Source organism: Strix uralensis, chromosome 1, assembly GCF_047716275.1.
Source record: "Strix uralensis isolate ZFMK-TIS-50842 chromosome 1, bStrUra1, whole genome shotgun sequence".
Classification (NCBI taxonomy): Eukaryota; Metazoa; Chordata; class Aves; order Strigiformes; family Strigidae; genus Strix; species Strix uralensis.
This window is the reverse complement of record NC_133972.1, coordinates 20,608,668-20,626,849: the sequence shown is the minus strand read 5'-3', so window position 1 is coordinate 20,626,849 and position 18,182 is coordinate 20,608,668. Positions and strand designations below refer to the sequence as shown.

General features: G+C 41.2%; 1 protein-coding gene across 3 annotated transcripts in view; it reads left to right on the top strand.

Moving 5' to 3' along the window:
• Positions 1-18,182, top strand: part of BMPER (BMP binding endothelial regulator) — a 150,811-nt gene that overhangs the window by 106,371 nt on the left and 26,258 nt on the right. The window lies entirely within an intron of this gene.

The window sequence follows — 18,182 nt, the reverse complement described above, 5'->3', positions numbered from 1 at the left end:
TTATCTTTAAAATGCTTCCAGTCTAAACCACAGAGACATCATTTCTGTTCTTTAATTGGCATGAGTTTATTTGCCCCTCACTCAGTAAATAAAATTGACTTTCCTTTTGATTGCCTGACATAAAAGATAAAAGCAACCCGAGTCACAGTTGTATGATGGCTGATGGAGCTGCCTGATCTCTGCGCTCCCAGATTTCCCCACTTGTGCACATCTGCTGAACTATTGTGCTTATTAGGAAAGGCTTTCTGAAATGACTCCATTTCCCTTATGAATTGCCTTTCCTCTTCTTTTATAATGAGACAGAAAGACTTATCTACCCCAGCAGAATACGTCTGGGGCTAGGAAATGCTAGAAGAAGACACACAGCTTGGCTTGTAGTCTATGTGCTTCTGCATTTAGTTTACTATAGTGTATCCCTGTGCTAGGAGCCTGGCAAAGATTGAAGATTATATTGTGTGCAGGTTATAATGCTTTATCTTTTCCAATGGCTGGAGGCACAGAAGAGAGCACTAGTGATGCTAACACACACTCACAGGGTCTGTTGAATGCATTTCAGCAACATTCCCATCTCACTTCCATCGTCCTCTAAAGGTAAGTGATGACAATGCAAATGAAAAACAGGCATAGAGAGATTTGTTTCATTTTGCAGTGGATTTTTTGTCCCTTTTTTAAAGTAGCTCGTGATTAATTTAGTGCAATACACTTCCTGACACCACAGTGGAAAATGATTTATATTTTGGCTACAGCAGCCAGAAAAGAAATCTCTACATGCTTGCACACAAGAATTACTGTAGAGCATTTCTGTTCCTTTAAAATGATGTCTTCTATTTGTCCTGGAAAGACAATGAAATCAAACAAGTATTTAATTTTATTATATCCTTTTGTAGAAAAGTCTATTTTTCCCTAAGGAAACTTTATGTTGAATTGACCATCAAATTCTGTCAGAAGTAGCAGTTTATTTGCTTCCATTTAGATGTTGCTAGCTGTTAGAATGCTCAGCTCCCAATACAGGAATCAAAGAAAAAATATAAATTATACTTAAATAATGGTATTTAGTAGAATGCTACTTCTTGTTAAAAACTGACAAAGTTGTAGCAAATAATTTGTTCAATGACCATGGACATTTGACATACAAGGATTCCCGCAAGGAGGTAATGATTATGGGACACACATTCAAGAAAGTTCTGTGAATCTTTCTAACATAAATCTTTGCATATATAAATATGTGCACGCGCACATGTGTGTATAGAAGTATAAATATGAGTACTTAAGAGATTTGCATTTTTCATGAATTTTTTTCAGAAAACCCAGTGCTGGTGATGTACTTTTGCAGAAAATTTAAATTATCGTTAAAAGAAATGTAAATTAACTTTTGCGGCTTTTTACTGAGGTCTTTTAGAAAAGCATATTTAGTCAATGTTTTCTAATTTCAGGCTAGGTTTAACTAAAATTTTTCCAATTCTGCTTTTCTAACTATGAACAAGCTCCTAGCAGTAAGAGAAATGAAGAGGCAGAATGGTAGGGTCAGGTTCTTTCATTTTTCTATTCATCTCCTCTTTGAATTGAATAACTTCTCAGTTTTTACCCTCCAACATTACGTGTTACGGAATTTTTCCATTTGAAAAAACACATTCTCAAGAGTTAACCTTTCTTGGTCATTATTGCCTATATTATCAACATTGCCTCATTTTCATTATGCTGCTCTGCTAGTGACCTGCTGTTAATAAGAATTCTCAGAAATAGAAATAAACTCAGCAGGAACATTACAAATTAGGGTGTGTTTTCTCCAAATACCAAAAAAGGCAGCGAACAATGCATTGCAAACATTTGTCTGACACTGTGTTACTGAGGAGATTTCTGTGAAGATGTCTAAAATTCATTTTAAGTCTCATTCTTTTTACAGCTGTAGTTTCTCCTTTTGTTAGCCATCCAAAAAACATATACAGCAAGGTTGTCATGATTGTTAGGTGAAAAGGATATGGTTAATGTTTTAAAGAGTAGAGATCTCGCTGCATGGTTGTGGGGTGAAGAACAGCTAACTCCTGAGCTTGACCTTGATAGATCTGCAACACCTTGGGGGAAATGGTTGTGCACCTTGCCCTTAACCCTTTTTTTGATGTTGTGACTTTGGTGACTTGTGTTTCTCTGCAAAGCACATGGTAGAAGAAAGCACAATATAAGCGCACAAGAAAGGATTTTGAAAGAGTCCAGACTGCAAACTAAAAATTTTAGCATCTAATTTTATACCACTCTTCTAATTCTTTGTTTTGTAACTAGACACGTTTTATGGGCTTTTAATTGTGGTTTGTTTTGTTTAGGTTTGGGTTGGTATTTTTTTTTGTCTTTAATGCATTGCTAGTTGTTCAGTACTCATGAGTAATAGTAATGCTCTAAAAATAACCCTTAGGGTTGAACTTTATGGAGGCAAGTTCATTAAGCAGGGAAACAATTTTGAATTTCTAGGAGATTTTGGTGAAGTCTGAATGAAGAAGAGATTAGCAGTGACAGTCATCACCATTGCCACTTGTCTATTTTGATATTTTAGTATAGCTAAGCATCCTGGATTAGTCCTTGCCAAGAAAAGAAGTTACCAAAGTTACTCAGTAGCAGGTTTTTAGAGGGGATACTTTGACCATGTTTGCAGTAAAGCTTGCACTCAGACTTGGAAAGCTGCTCTTGCATGTAAGCAGCATTAAAATAGGTGATACCATCCAAATTTTTCATGCTGCTGTTACCAAGAAAAGCTCTATCACATTATCAAGAAATATTATGGTACTATTTAAGCTCCAGAATGAGGATTTGGGGAGCTTAGGAGACTCGAGGAAGGAGAAGAGAACTTTCTGTGCCCACCAAGCCCTACCTCATGATCTCATTGTGTATCTTCAAGCTGTGATGGAGCAGGGACCTGGAGGTGAATCCAGCCCTGGTGAGGCCAGGGAGAAACATGGTGTGGGGGGCATGTCCCCCGTGTGCCCCCATGCCTGCTTTGCTTGGCCATGGCTGATGCCTCTTGGGAGCCTCCTTGGGAGGTGCAGGAGCAGGCAGCCCCAAACAGAGGCACAGCAACGCTGCTCAATACAGGGACAAGTTGGGCTGCAGAACACGCTGTAAAGGAAGGCACAGGACTAGTACTCCTAGTAACACCTGCCCTCATTGATGTCCGTGGCTTTCTAGTAGGTTTCTTTAATAGTTTGGAATTGCCAGCAGATTTGGAATGTGACATCAACGTGATATCAGTATTTCACCCATCTCTAATACACCTACACAGCATCTAAGTTCATAAATGACTAGTTCATAATAGCTGAGTTCATAAATGACATTTCTCAAGACTCTCGCTACTGCTGTAACTTTGGAAAAATATTCAGTGTCTTTCTTTTGCCATGCAGTAGATTTCACCATCTGAGATTGAAAAATCTGTGCTCCTAACTCTTGAGACAAGTATTTTTATTGTTATTATTCTTCCTATCATTATTATATATTTTTGTTATTGTTGCTATTATTATTATTACATTTTTGATAGACAACAGCATACCAACTAATTAGTTACTCTTTTTCTCTTTTGTAATTGTCCTAAGAGGTATGTTTTTTCTCTCAAACACTTGAATTTAATCATATTCAGTATTTTACTGCAAGCAGTAATTAACATAGTAATAGCCTCATTTGTTTGAATCTGTTAATCAAATACATTCAGGAATTGCAAATCTGCTTTATTGCAATTCTTGTCTTAAATGTTCCTTGTGACTGTGATGACATTACTCCATCTTATCTCTTGGTTAATCAGTTAATGAGTTTCTATTTCAATTGACCAATTAACTTTATCCAGTTAACCGCTGCAGTCTTGCAGTTTTTCTTAAAATTTCCACTTAACTAGAGAAAATATTATTGTTTAGAGTTAGAGCATAAATTGCAATATTGTGTAGTCCATCAGCTCTGTTACTAAGTTTGACAGATATGCCATGAATGGCTGCAGAGAGCATGTGAGCTGTAGCATTGCTAAGTTAATTATGAGCTCTATTTAAAAGATGGGGACCAAGAGTTTGTGGCTTTGAAGCAGAAGGTTTGAAGGTTTTTTTCCCTGTTAACAATGATGTCCTACAGCTGTAAAATTCATGTGGTTATGCCTCTATGTTCACTCAGCAGGATGGTGCAAAAGAAATGTAGGCTGAAGAATGACTTCAGAAAAGCCCATTTCAGGTGTTAAAGGGGGGAGTGGAACTGGGATCTCTGGAGCCCTCTGTTTGGTGCCAAGGGTGCGTATTGCAAAATTCTCCCTGCAAGGTTTTCTGGTCGTGGCTGTGCATGTGGGCACAGCAGTTGCCTGTCCTGCTCCAGCTGAGGCCAGGCTGCTCCAGGGCTCATCTGTGGTGTAACCAAAGGGTGGCTGTAGCTCTGCCTGCTCAGCAGGATGACTCCTGTCCAGACTCCAGCTTCTGCACCAGCCTCCACACCCATCTTTCTACCCACCCGAGGGCAGAGCTGGCCTGTCCCCTGCTTCAAGACAAGCCAGTGGTGTTGGCTTGAGAAAAGGACCGATGGCATTGAGCCGTGGCTGGTCCCCTCGCAGACCTGGCACAGAGCAGGGGCTGTTGCTCCTTCTCGCCCTCGTGCTAAGGTAGGGATGTTCCTGCGCCTGTCAGCCTGCCTGAAGCTGGCCCTGAGTCTGGGACTAGCAGCAGTGTAACCACAACAGAGAGGAGCTCAGGATGAAACAATTTACTCAGCTTCTTGGGTAAATTGTCACTGAACAGCTGTACAACCCAGGAGGCTTCTGGTTAGAAAGGAATTTAAAAATACTTGAAATAATAATTGTATTTTTTTAAGCAAATCTGCACCAGGACTTGAGTTTCCTATGAGCTAGATGCTCCACTTTCCAGTCTGCTCTGTTCAGCATCTTTGAGTCTTTCATTCATTTGAAGTTACCACTGGAGCTTTAGTTGCTTGCATTGTTAAGTGCTTAATAATTCAGACTTTCTGCACAGAAATGCTCTGCTTTATGTCATTCTACTTAAAAAAGGTGATCCTTTGCAGATCTGCATTGGAGAAATGCACAAAGAACTAAGCCTAAATGCATAGGCACTGGGAGAGCCAGTGTTCCCAACCCTTATGAGAGCACTGGTGCTTGGGAACACACTCTCCATGCATATCTGGCCAGGCTGCCTTCTGCCTTTACTTTATGCCCCTATACAGATCGACATTATTCCCCAAACCACTTCTAAATGTCAGCCTGTGCATCTTGTGTCATTCCGTGATGAACTCACTGACATACAGGTAAGAGGCACCGTGACTTACACTGCTGGTGACTGACAGTGCTAGCAAATGGGAGAAAATGGACTTTGTAGTGTCTGAGGCACTTTGTGATTTCTAGCAGCAAGCATCAAACTTTGCTACTTATATGCTGATGGTAACAAGTACTGAAAAAATGTCTCAGGTATATAAGTCTATAGAGCACCACTGTTTTAAGCCTCCTCCTTGAAGTATTTTTCATCTGATGTAGCCAAGAGTGAGTGCAAGCTGCCAGAAAAATACTGTTTAGATTTAAGGATTAGAAGTTTGAATTTGGACAAATAGGTTGAGTGGTCAGAAAAGATAAATCTGAAGCCAAGCTGAGCTCAATTATCTGCAGATCATGATCCCTCTTCATCTTTCCCCACACCCCTGCTCCTAGTGGGGTATTTTTCACAGAACCAAGCCCCATCCACTTGTGTCTGTTTAGAAAAGTACCTCAGGAATTTGGGGCTAGAAAACATTCTTCTCTTTGTATCAGTGGTTATTACAGCTGTAAAACACTGAAGCAGTGCCAGAAGATTCACAGATGTCTCCTTTCCTGTTGAGGTATTGAGAATGGGGGGGATGAGGGTGGAGAGGGCTCCAAATCTGACAAGACTGTGGTGTTGGACAGACACCATTCACCTGGGACCATCCATGGCTTGCTTCCAGCTGAGAAGCGCATGCTTCCCCGATGACCCACTTTGTGCCTCCCTATATGGCAAGTTAATGATTTTTTTTTTTTTTTTTATCAAGGGAAGATATTTTAATAGGAAAACCAGATGAAGCAACATGCTACTATGTGATTAAAACCCAGGGAAGTTTCCTTTCCTTCAAAGGATGGCATGTCTGGAATGTGTTTGTTTTGCTTATTTAATTACATGATCACAACCGTACCTGACACTGTCCTTTTACACTGAATGAGATGTTATTTCCTACTGGTTGCAAGTGCAGTGAGAGGCTTCTTTTCTCTTTTCTAGGAAAGAACTCAATTTGTGATTATCATGCATGCAGGTATATAGAGGCTTATTACAAAAACCTGCTTCTGCCTAGTAAAACTTCATTTCTTTCTCGTTTATTACCTGGCTCAATGAAATTCAAGTCAGGTGTTTCATAAGCAAATACTGTCTTCCTCATTGCCCAGTGTCTGACAGATGTGAAACTCTGCATGTGAAAATGTAAGGTCAGTTTGACTGAGAGAAAAATGATCCTGAATAATGGTAGGAACTATGGGGAAGGGAGGAGAGGGGGATACATCTAACAGAAAAGAAGGGTACCGTAAATGTCCTTCTCATTCATCAATATGGACTGCATTCTCAGAACTTGTTGTTCCCATATTACCTTTAACAGAAGTTTGGTAGGGTGGTTTTGTTTGGTTTTCTACAGTTCCTTGGAGTCATGGGATAAAATCCTGATTCACTTAAGTCAGTGGGAATATATATTTGGGCAACAGGCTTTCATCATTATGTCTGTTCTGTCCCATGCAGGTTGATTACACTAATCTCTTGTATCAGTTAGTAATCCTTGGTTAGCCTTCCTGCCATTTGCTGTACCACAGACAATTTAAGAAAGCTTCAGCTGGTTCAGAGTTAGCGGGTCCATTCTTTACTGGGATAGACAAAATGAAACGCTTCAGATAGGGGCTCTCAGATCCTGTCTGGTTGTCACTTTTTTCCTAGGGGAAATCTAAGGAGTGGCTTTCCAATACAGAAGGCCTAATTTGTCTGGTCACAGGCAACTGAGAGATCCTTTCTGGTTTGCTGACTTGAGTTTACTGGTGGTTCTTTCTTTTTGGCTGTAAGAAGTTTGTAGAGAAAGCCTGCAATGCTAAGTCTGCTGTCCCTCACATTTTTCAAGGCTTATCTGACAGGCTTTTAAACATGCCCTAGGCATAATTTCTTTAATATAGAGTTCCCCATCTCAAATATCTTTATTAAAGCTGCAGTCTTACAATGTCACTATTTCACAGTAAGCGTGAGTGTGCACTAGGACTATCATGTCAAAATAGAAGCACATCCCTGTTGCATACACTAATAAATATTTTTTTGGAAAGGCCCCTTTCACATTCTGGAAAACACCCCTGATGTTTCAGTAATATAATACAATGCATGATTTTTAAAAACAAGAGTACAGCAAGTGGGGAGAAGAACTGGTAGAAAAGTAGAGTGATATCCTCCCTTGTGGAAATGTTTTAAAAGACACCACCTGCCATTTCGTGCATTTGATCCATTGCCAAAGCAAAAATACTTGCTACACTGAAGTGTTCTTTTTAGCTGTGAAAATAAATTCCATTTTTTGGAGTGATGCTATTCAGAAAAGTTTTCAGCATCATTGGAGAAAACCACCCTACGTCTCTGTCAGGTACTACAGAATTTTAGCTACAGCTGCTACAAAATCCGGGACCTCTGTTCGATCTCATTTTAATTAACCTCTAAGACATGTTCACAGCAGGGCTTTCTTTGCTAGTTTGTTTTAATTTAATTTTAGCTTTTCATGTTTTAAGCTTTATTGCAGTATTGATTTTAAATAAAATCCAGAGATGCTTAGCTGATGGTAATATGTCTATTTCCGTGAATAAATAATTCAAGAAACCAACCCATCAGATCTCATATTCTGCCTTGGGCAGAAGCTAGTAAGTGTTGCAAGGAAGAGGAAACCCACCCATACTGTAGCTGGCCAACTGTGCCATGTCATATACGGTGGAGAAATCCCTTTCAGGCCCCTGAGATGATCAGTTTACATCTCATAGCATGAAATTTTAATTACCTTTCCTTTAACATGCATAACTGCAAAGCTACTATATTTCAGCTCCTATTTTAAGCCACCTGCAGTATATCCTGCCTAATTAGACACACAGCAAAGATGAACGAGGGTGTTTATAAGCAGGCAAATGAGACGAATTTGTGGGAAACGTTTTAAAAATAAGCTTAACCTAATCCTCCTGTTATTCTTATGAGTTCATTTATGCTTCTGGCAGGATAACCAGACAAAGCGGGACGTGAGCTGTGACCAGCACAAAAAACTTTTCTGTAGAAAGTTTGCCTTAGGAAGGTTTTGACAGCTCTGAGCAGCTTATCGAGCTTGCTCTCACTGTTGTTTGGAGAGCTGACTTGCTGCATGCGAGGGGTCCATCCTGGAGACTTTATATGGGTTAGATTTAACTGAAAGCTTTCTTGTGGGTTTTTTTAATAGCTGAAGGTTTTTCCTTCAGTTTTGCTGTTATTTTCTAAATCTCACAGGGCATCCAAAAAATCTGGGGTGTTCCTAGTCTTCAGGATCTCCAGGGACCTTTGCATTATATCAGCTTTTTAGTAGTTGTCTGTAATATAAAGTAGCAATCTGGGGTAAAGGCAAATCTGCTGCTCTCCTGTCCATCCTCATAAGGACTTGGTGTGTCAATAGGCACGTGAAGGGCCCATACTCCACACTTGCTCTCTCAAGTGTGCAAAGTGCTAGTGTGTAAAGCAATTCTGTTAATTACTCAAGCCTTGTTTTTCCTTCAGTCTTCACAGCACATGAAGGAATCAGCACCTCACATTACTGGTGATTTACACAGCTTCGCAAACAAGCGCAACACAAGCCATTTTGGAAGATCTCTACTGCTGCCATTCAGCCTGCAAAATGTTCGCTCCCTGGGCAGCAGAGCACTGAGAGCAACAGCAGAGTGAGCACCAGGCGCTGGCAGCATGATGAGAGGCAGGCACAGGCCTCATTTAACTGTGGGCACATGGGTCCTACACAGCTGTATGTGGCAGGACCAGTGCTGATGAGGGCTTGGGGCATGACAGCAAAAGCTCATGACCCCCCCATGGCAAATCTTGGCACCTGAGGATTATTGTACACTAGGGCGTCACAACAGCAGAGCAAAGAGCAGACTCATGGGAAGTAAGGCAAGAATAGGTGGAGGTACTTGTGCTTACACAGGAATATGTATTTATCCATCTCAAATATTTACCATCACAATACTTAATCTTGGGTAAGGTACACGGCACTGGCTGGATGCATGGGTATGTGTGTCAGGTTCACCCACCCTTTAAACTGTTGAGATGCCTCTTAGAAACAGACATGTGTGGCTCTGCTCTTGTAATTAACTCTGTCTCTGGTGGACTCGTCAGAGCAGGCCTAGACTTAGGCTAACATGGTGAGGTCTCAAGGCTGGAGATTACCAGTACCATCCTGGAGCAGGGGTAGAACTAAAATGCCGCTGGATCCAAAATACACCATAAACAGTCCCTTCCTCACCCAAAGGGAGTGGTAGGATTATAGTTTCACCCACATGGAGAGCTCTGGAAATGTGAAAGCAGGTGCTGTGATTTCACCTCTTCATCATGATATGCAGAGGATGAGAGCATTTAAGTCTCTCCCTGACTCCCCCACTTAAGCCAGTTGAAATTAAAATTGGTGGGGAATGTGCTGGGAATACTGAAGGGAGTTGGAGCCATATGTTTTCTTGCATTCCTGGGTACTCCTACAACTAACATTCTGTTTATATAATATTCCTAAAACATAAAAGCTAAAATAAATCCAGCATGTGAAAATTAATAACAAGTCATTTCTCTTATGATCAGTCCAGAGGAAGCTGTCGTAAGTGTTAAGGTATTCAGACAGCTGATTTTTGTACATCAGCTCTCAAGTGAGGTATGTAGTTTACAGAGAATGAGTGCTTAAGGTTATGTAGTCTAAGAGTACATGAAGTAAGAGGCTGTTGAGGATGGTGATACCATGGCAGCAAGGAAAAAGTTTACAAAGTTCATTTCCTAAGTGCTCCTTCTTTGCACTTTACATTTTCAAATTGCAGTGTAAACATTTAATTCTCACTGCACCCTGGTTTAAAGTTGTTGAAATGAAGAAAGAGTTCTTTGCTGTGCAGGAAGCCAAGAGCAGGTTTGAGATTAAAATGTGAAAGTGCCTGGCTCCTGGCTTTAAGCTCAAGTCCTTCTGATGGGATTTAAGAGGTTTCACATGCACAAGAAGTGTATTGTCTTATTCTTGTCAAAGCACAAATTCTTCTCAAACTTTCAGAAGAAATCATTGCTAGTCTTTTTAAGAAGGTACTAAATCTTCTCTGCTCCTGTAAAGCCCCTTTAGATGACAACCTCATTAATACTCCATGCAGAAATGTGTCTTTGGCAAGTAAGAACCTTAAAACAAGTCAAAACCTAGTAATGGATTGAGGCATGGACTATAAAGGACTTGCTTTTGGAGCAGGAAGAGTTGATATGCAAGAAAGCCCCCATACTCTGTTTTCAGATATCAAGGATTTGGCTGAGGTTTGAAAGTCCATTTTTGTCATTCTGCTCATCTGTCTGTCTACATGGTTCTTTTCTGTTGTACTGTTTTCTCACCCCATCATTCATGAAAAAAATATCCATACTCTCTGGAGGGGTATTTTTCATCATGGCAAGGTGATGACATAGATCATAGATGTCCTAGATGTCCTCAGAGGGTGACATAAACTTTCAGTGATTTAAAGATTTGCTGTGGGTACAGAAAACTTTTTTGAAAAAGGCTTAGAGACTGCATGGCATGAGGAATACACTTCTTGGCCTTGTTTCCAAAGGCAAAAATGATTTGCTGACAATATAGAGAAGGATCACCAATATATCACTCGGAGAGGTTGAAGGTTGTTCTGTAATCAGAGAACTACACATCCCACAAACAAGTGGCTATTTTATCTGCCATCGAGGTTGTTAACATGCCCTCAGATTCTATATATTAATTAAGCTGTGTTTTGTCAGCATCTGAAATATGTAATTCCCACTATTTGCATCGTGATTCCTCACTATACAGAAGGCCCAGATCTTCACTGCAACCATTAGCAGAGAATATCTGATTTCAAAAATACACACAAGCACAAAATTGAAATGCAGTACCCAGGTATTTCAGCCCACTAGTAAGGGATATTTGGCTCATCTTCCAGCTCTCCTTTAACGCACCTGTACTGATTTCCAGATAGCTTGCCCCTCTGGTTAGTTTGATCTCTAAGACAGTCATTTCAAACTGGTGTCCAGCCATCCCCTGCAGATGAAGAACATAGTTAGCAGGCACCTGTGAAACACATACTCTGCACAGCTGGGTGAGATCACACAAAACACGGTGGCAGAGAGACAATGAGAGAACAAACTTCTCTGGCAGGATAAGTCTCTCATGAGCCTGTGCTTTCTCCCAAGATGTCTAGACTGCTGCCTGACTTGTCATAATCTATGCCATAGCCATAGCCTGTGTTACTGGGTAGCCAGGCAATATCCCTGGCCAGGATTCCCATCTGTTTTTTGAGGCGAGGAATTCACACTGCGTGGTTCTCTTTATCAGCTGCATGCAAACTGTGCGCTGTCTCGTAGCCCCCAGAATTTTCTTCACCTGTCTCTTTTATTTCTCTTTGTCTCACAGTGTTGTTCATATTTCTTTCCGAATGATAAAGTACTTGGCCAGGAATGCTTTTTAGTTATGCAATACCACAGGGATTTTTGTCAACATTCCCCATCTATGGAAGTTACAGTTTTATATGGACAGAGGAAATTTAACTGTGGCACTGGAAATAATAACTCTTGCAGCATAAAAAGATGCATTTTATTATCTTCACCGTCCTTGCAGCAGATGCCGGCACTGGGTTCAAAGTCATGCCAAGGTTAAAGATCCTGTGTACTTGCTCAGAGAATTGTTGGTAGAGTATGTTTTAGTTCCATAACTGTGATGGGCCTGATCGACAGCGGTCTATGCAGAATGTTTAAAAGCTTTTCCATATGACTAGGAAGTCAGGAGTTGACAATTTTCCTCAGTGTTTATAATTAAAACCCAGAAGAAGATATTAAACAGTTACTGGTTTCTATGTTGTGGTCGATATTAAGATTTATTGACTTGAGAACCAATACTGACTGAGGGGAAACTAAGCTTGATTTTTCCCCTAAGGCCTACCAAGTCTGGATGTTTACTGAAAACAGAAGGTTGCATGGTATAGACATCCAATAGCAACCTTTTCCAAGGATAGGAACTTGTTTCTTTGGCTTTCAGAATGACTCCATTGTTTGTTACAATGTTTGTTACAATACTTTACAGAAATTAGCCTTACAGTGTTGCTTTAAAGGGCCTTTTAATTGTGGATATGCCCTTTTGACATACAATTGTTGGGGTTATGAAGAGTGCCTGAAAATGCTGGATTGGTAGCCTAAGGGAGGGAGCATTGTGTGTTGAGTGGGTACAATATGAACAACAGCAACAGGAGCTTCTTGCAGTGTCCTACTGTTATGTTTCCATTTTGGGCTGTGACAGCACAGCTTGCTGAAGTCCAGAGTTGGTATCATCCCTGTATCTATCCAGTCCTTGACTGTCTCAGAATGACTGCAAACAATCTGGTGACTTCTGTGACATGGACTGCTTCTGGGAAGCCAGAAAATGCAGCTGAATTCATTCCAGGTCACCACTACTCTTGATTTTGTGTTTAAAGTTTTATCATTTAAAAACATCAGGTGCCTGAAAGAAGAGAGTTTGAGCCAGGGAAGTCAGAGATTGAAGCCTGATCTCATAAACCAACATATTACATGACTATCCCTCCTACATATACAGCATATGTATTTTTGTCTGCTTCTGACTGTTGCCTGAATTATACACATTGCTAAAGATCTGAACACTGCTCTTTTTTTAACAGTCTCTATGAAATTAATCTCTTGCAGATGCTGGCTCAAGGCTGGCAGCATCCTTCATTTTCAAGCTTAAGGTACTAATAAAATTCTTAAGTCTGCTTTTCATTCAGATGTGAGAAAGTCCTCCAGTTCAACATGAACCAACTCTTTGATTCACCTTTTGTCGGAGCTCTCAACAGTTAGACCCAGAGAACTCCTCACCCAGGAGTTTTTAACGCCTCTCTTCCTTGGCAGCTTGGAGCCTGTCAGATTACATGGTCAGACCAAATTCAGGCTTCTTAGTGGCTCAGCACAAGGACTGTGTTGTGAGTTGAGTGTGGAATGACCAAGACAGGATTACTATGCTTACGTGCAGTAGGAACAGTAACAATTTTGTAATATTGAGTGTCAACTGCAAGAAAACTAGCTTTATCTTAAGATTGATGGCATTTCTGAAAGCTGGCAAAGAGACGTGTGGTTTAGTTTTCAAGGCTCGTATTGGTTTTGTCCTCCTCTCTTGTAGTGTCCACTGCCTGCTTTGAATGGGAATGTTCTGCAAGCGCAGTGACGCCTTGTCCTTTTGGCTCAGGAAAATGTATTATGTCCTGGTAGCTAGTGTTTCCAGAAAACAGTAATAACTTACAGAGTCTACCAGAAGCCAGTTGCTTCACCATTAAAAATTTTTAGTGTTCCCTTATATATCTTGTAAACGTGAATGCTGTCTTTCTGTGCAGTAATCCAAATAAAAGTGTGAAAGAATACCTTTTTTTTTGCTTGACCCTTTGTTTTCCCCTTTTGCAGTACAGGTGTGACAGTGATGGAGGAATACATTTACAGGTCTGTGGGGCTGCTGGAAAAAAGATCCCTCCCAGGGCTGTACACAAAGTGAATCATTAGCCTGACTGTAACAATAAATACCACCACAGAGAACATGCAAGGATTTATCCAAAGGTCACATTCACCCAGAAGGTTTCTCTGCTGAAAGAAGCTCACAGCTGTGTTAAGATTAAAGAGTGTCAGAGAACCATAATGTGTGTGATTTTTTCACTTGGAGTAAAATATGAGCTGTTTGTCTAACAGCCCCAGCTGAGGGATGCTAGTGTCAGGCTGCCTTGGGGCTGTCATATATATTTCCAGTGGGTTTTTAGCGTTCAGGAATAATCTCCTCTTTGATGCATTTATCTGACACATCCTAAGCTCCTGCGATGCCCAGGAGGAGATCTTCCGCTATTCTGAGAACTTTGATAGTCACTCAGAAAAGGGAAACATAATGGAAACAGCCCAGGCAAATGACTGAGGTTAAAGTCCTGTCCCCAAAATGGAAGTAGCCCAAACAAATCACTCGCCTTCTCACTTGAATGTGCTCAACACACGGTGGGCCAGGCTGCGATGTGATAAGCATTTTATCTGTAGCAACAAGCAGCCACTTCTGTGAATGGGCTGATGGGCTCCAGTGAAAATCCTTGTGTGAGTTTTTATGCATGCATGTAAGGGCGGAGTCATGTAGTTCAGTGTGTGGCAACATCTCTATGGCTAATCTCGTTAACCTGCTGCTTCTTTCATTGATAATATTTTTGAGTCAGGAATAATATCATGAGTTTAATACTGATTTAATTGGAGAAGCAAGAGTTTTGCCTTTAGTGGCGTAGGGTGCGCTGTAGCCCATGCTTGCATGATGTCTCTCTTGGTCTCTTTCTAGCAGATAGCATGGATTCTCTCCTCCTCTATTGATAGTGGGCCTGGCTCTCTGAGCTCAGGCAGGGCACCTCGTGCTTTCAGGACCACATGCTGGCATTCTCGACAGTGGCAGTCCCTAGTAGATTCTGTGGAAAAATGCTGTGGTGGCAGAGAGGGACCTGGAGTGCTGCTGTACTGAATATTCCTTGGGAAGCAATTGTGGTTATCATTGCATCTGTGGACAGTAAACAAATTAATCTTCTGACATTTGTGTTGCGGAAAACACCAGAGAGAAGCCATGACAAAGTTTAATATAATTTTAATTGCCCTTTGTCATTTCCTACCCACAAGTCATTTAATTCTTTATCAGAGGACTTCACATTGGAGGTACACATGTAGTGGGCATGAGGGAGAGAAGATCTGCTGTCTCTCCTCCTGGGTTTCCATTGAGAGTTGATTTTTCTGAAAACACTCAGTGGCATGGTTTTGCTCTGTATTTTAGAGAAGCTTCACGTGATCACCTCATGAGAAGTGGACCCTACTGTGGTCTACACTGGGGACTGCACAACAGATTATAGGCAAATATTTTGACAGCCCAGCAAGAACTCTTTAGCACAGTTAGCAGATTATGTATTTACAACTAGTGGGATTAGAATTGACCTTTAGACTGATAGCTCTCTCAGCAGTGTAGCCATGCTGGTTGTTTGGATCATCTCCGAACCTGCTTTCTGTCTCTGTAAGTCCACACGGTTCTTATGTTGGCTTGATTTGGAAAGTCACATAAATGATTGTGTGTTGTTATAAGATATGGGTTTCCATGTGTGATAGCCTTCAAATATGGAAAGCTGCCATGAAACACAACATGAGGAGAGAGGAAAACACCTGGGGCTGAACTGGTGTCATGTTTCTATTTTACTTCCGAAAAACCTAAGTCTATATCCAAATCACACAAGATAAAATACCTTAAATCTGTTGTCTTGGCTTGTGCAGAGCTCCTAGAGGACCTTAGAGTCAAGGCAGAGCACACAGCTTTTGTCAGAAAACCTGGAGGTGTTTGGGTTTTTGTTTTCCTTGTTTAATTCAAAGGTGATCCAGTCCTAATGAAGGAGAGCATACCCACTTTAATGTAATATCTCTCTGTGTTATTATGACACTAAATAGAAAACCTGCAAACAGTGAGATGATATACTCAGCTGTAGCACAGTTAGACACAGGAGGACACCAGAGTCCCATTGCAAGGAAGTAATCCCTTTCCTTCAGGTGGCCAAGGGTTTTAATTTTGAATCTCCAAAGTTTTTTAGTAAGCATAAAAAATTTTTGACACCTCCAGGATGTGGCTGGTGTTTTGGAGCTGGGTGGATGGGAGGTGTGAGGCTTCGTCCCAGCTCTGCCCTGTGTAACATATGAACCAGGCCAGGTCATAGTCTTAATCTCAGTCAAAGTCTTAATATGTAAGTATGCAAGGTAAAGCCTCCAAATTCAGAGAAAACCCTTTAAATGGTTGTCAGGTGCTTCTGTAGAGTCTGTCCAGCTCCACGGACTGTATGGTACAGGTGAGTTATCAGCTGTGTAGGACATGGGCAGCCATTTAAATCACTTCCATGCCCATCAGTGCAGAGTTTTGCAGATGCACACGTTGTACCAAAGGCTGAAAACATGCGCCTGAACCACCCAGGCAAAAAGTACTTTAAAATTTACTTTGCATCTTTTTTTATACATTCACCCTTCTTTGCCTCCCTCTGGTACTCTAGCTTTATTGATGCATGCTTGCAAAAGTAAAAACATAACAAAATCTCTCTTTAGAAAGAGATTTTGAAGCAGTGACCTTCTTCTGAACTTTACGTCATGGTTTCTGTTGGCCGTCATGCTTGGAGCAGTTTGAAATTTCCTGGCGGCTTATCCATTGGCTCGGCACTGGGGTTTTCACTTTGTCTTCGTTGCCCAATTAGTGGGCAGAGAGCAGAAATGTGCTTGTGCAGGGGCTTGCTCTGCTGGGTTTAGGTCTCCAATGAACCCAACAGCTTTGCTAACGTCAGTGTTCTCTGTTGAGCTTATGGCAGCGTTGCTGTGGAGTGTGTTTTATGGAAGACAAGTTGGAGAAGCAGGCTGTAGAGGTTAGATTTGGCACCTTTTTCAGTTTGATTACTGGAGCGGTGAGGTTAGCACCAGATTTCAGAGTCCCTGTGAGCTGGGGAGAGAGTCCACTGCTGAGGGCAGCAGCTGGGTACTTGATCTGCAACTCACAAGTGAAAGGTATTTGCCCCTTAGCTGATCTCTGGTGTCTGCATTTTCCGACTTGCATGTTGTGTGATTCCTGTGATGGTTGGAAACAGTAATAAAAGTGGATTTAGAATGAACAGGTTCAGTTCTGCCATGTGGTCTTTTAGAGTGCCATGGGTTTTCCTACGTAGGTTTCTGGGAAAAGGGCTGCTCCAGGGGCCAGAGGTGTTTGCTTCATGTCGTAGGAATTTGCACTTGAACTAGAATATGAAGCAGTTGGAAGTTCCCTGGAGATAAGACAGTGAATGTGACTGACAATGCAAATGGGATATCTAAATGGAGAAATTTGACTGTTGCTGTGTAAATGGATGTCTTTACAGGGACTGTCCCTTTGAGGTGCAGTACATGCAGAGAGCTAGGACCACATGTCGCCGGGTATTACTGGCTCCAGGGGGTGCTCTCAGTACAGCCCTGTGGCATGGCAATTTCTATAGCTCTACTCAACTTTACATCAGCTCAGGGTCAGACCTTAGTGGCAGAGTTTTCATCTGTCTCACTGCAGGTGAGATGATTTGATTGAGGCCACCCCAGGAAATTGTATGTGCAAGTTCACGTGTCTATTCAGGATTAATAGAGAAGTTGTTTTAAGCCTACCCTAGAGTAATGTGCAACAGTGCACAATGAACCACAAGGGCATGTGATTTCTGCTGCGTAAAACAATAGAGCTGTTTCATTTGTTAATACAATAATATTAACAATAATTATAAATAATTATAACATTAAAGAAGTGTTGCTCCTAGCCAAGTTCTTCTTTTCAGCCTTTAACCTGACATTTCCCTATTTGTTTCATGAATGGAAAAACATCTCTGGGTCACTTTATTGCACAGAAAACAGGAAAAAGAAAATACGTGCTGGGATTGTCATCATGACTGATGGAGTCTAGTCAGTTTAACAGATTTTTCATAAAGTTGCTGGAAAACTGTTGCCGTTTTATTTCGGATTATAGTATGGGACAGCACTTATTTCTTCTGTTGTCAAGACAAACTCTCAGTTTTGAATGTCACCCCTCATGACCCCATTTTTGACCTGGATAGCTCAGGCCTGATTAATCTAAAATGACACAGCCAAGACCTTGGGCCATGAGAGCGTATGTCTAGAAAATCTGGTAAATACTAGACAAGTAATATGATAGCAGCCATATTCCCCACTGCTTTTGGAAGTCAGATGCAGCAGACTGTGCCCTACGCTTGCCCTTGCGAAGGGTTGGGATTTGGAAAGGCCAGATAGCACATGTCTGCAGTGCTCCAGGCAGCATCAGAGGAAGCGCTAGAAAGCATGTGTATCCCAGAAACATGATTTATATATCACTCTGTGGTCACAGGATGTGATTAGTACATTTTG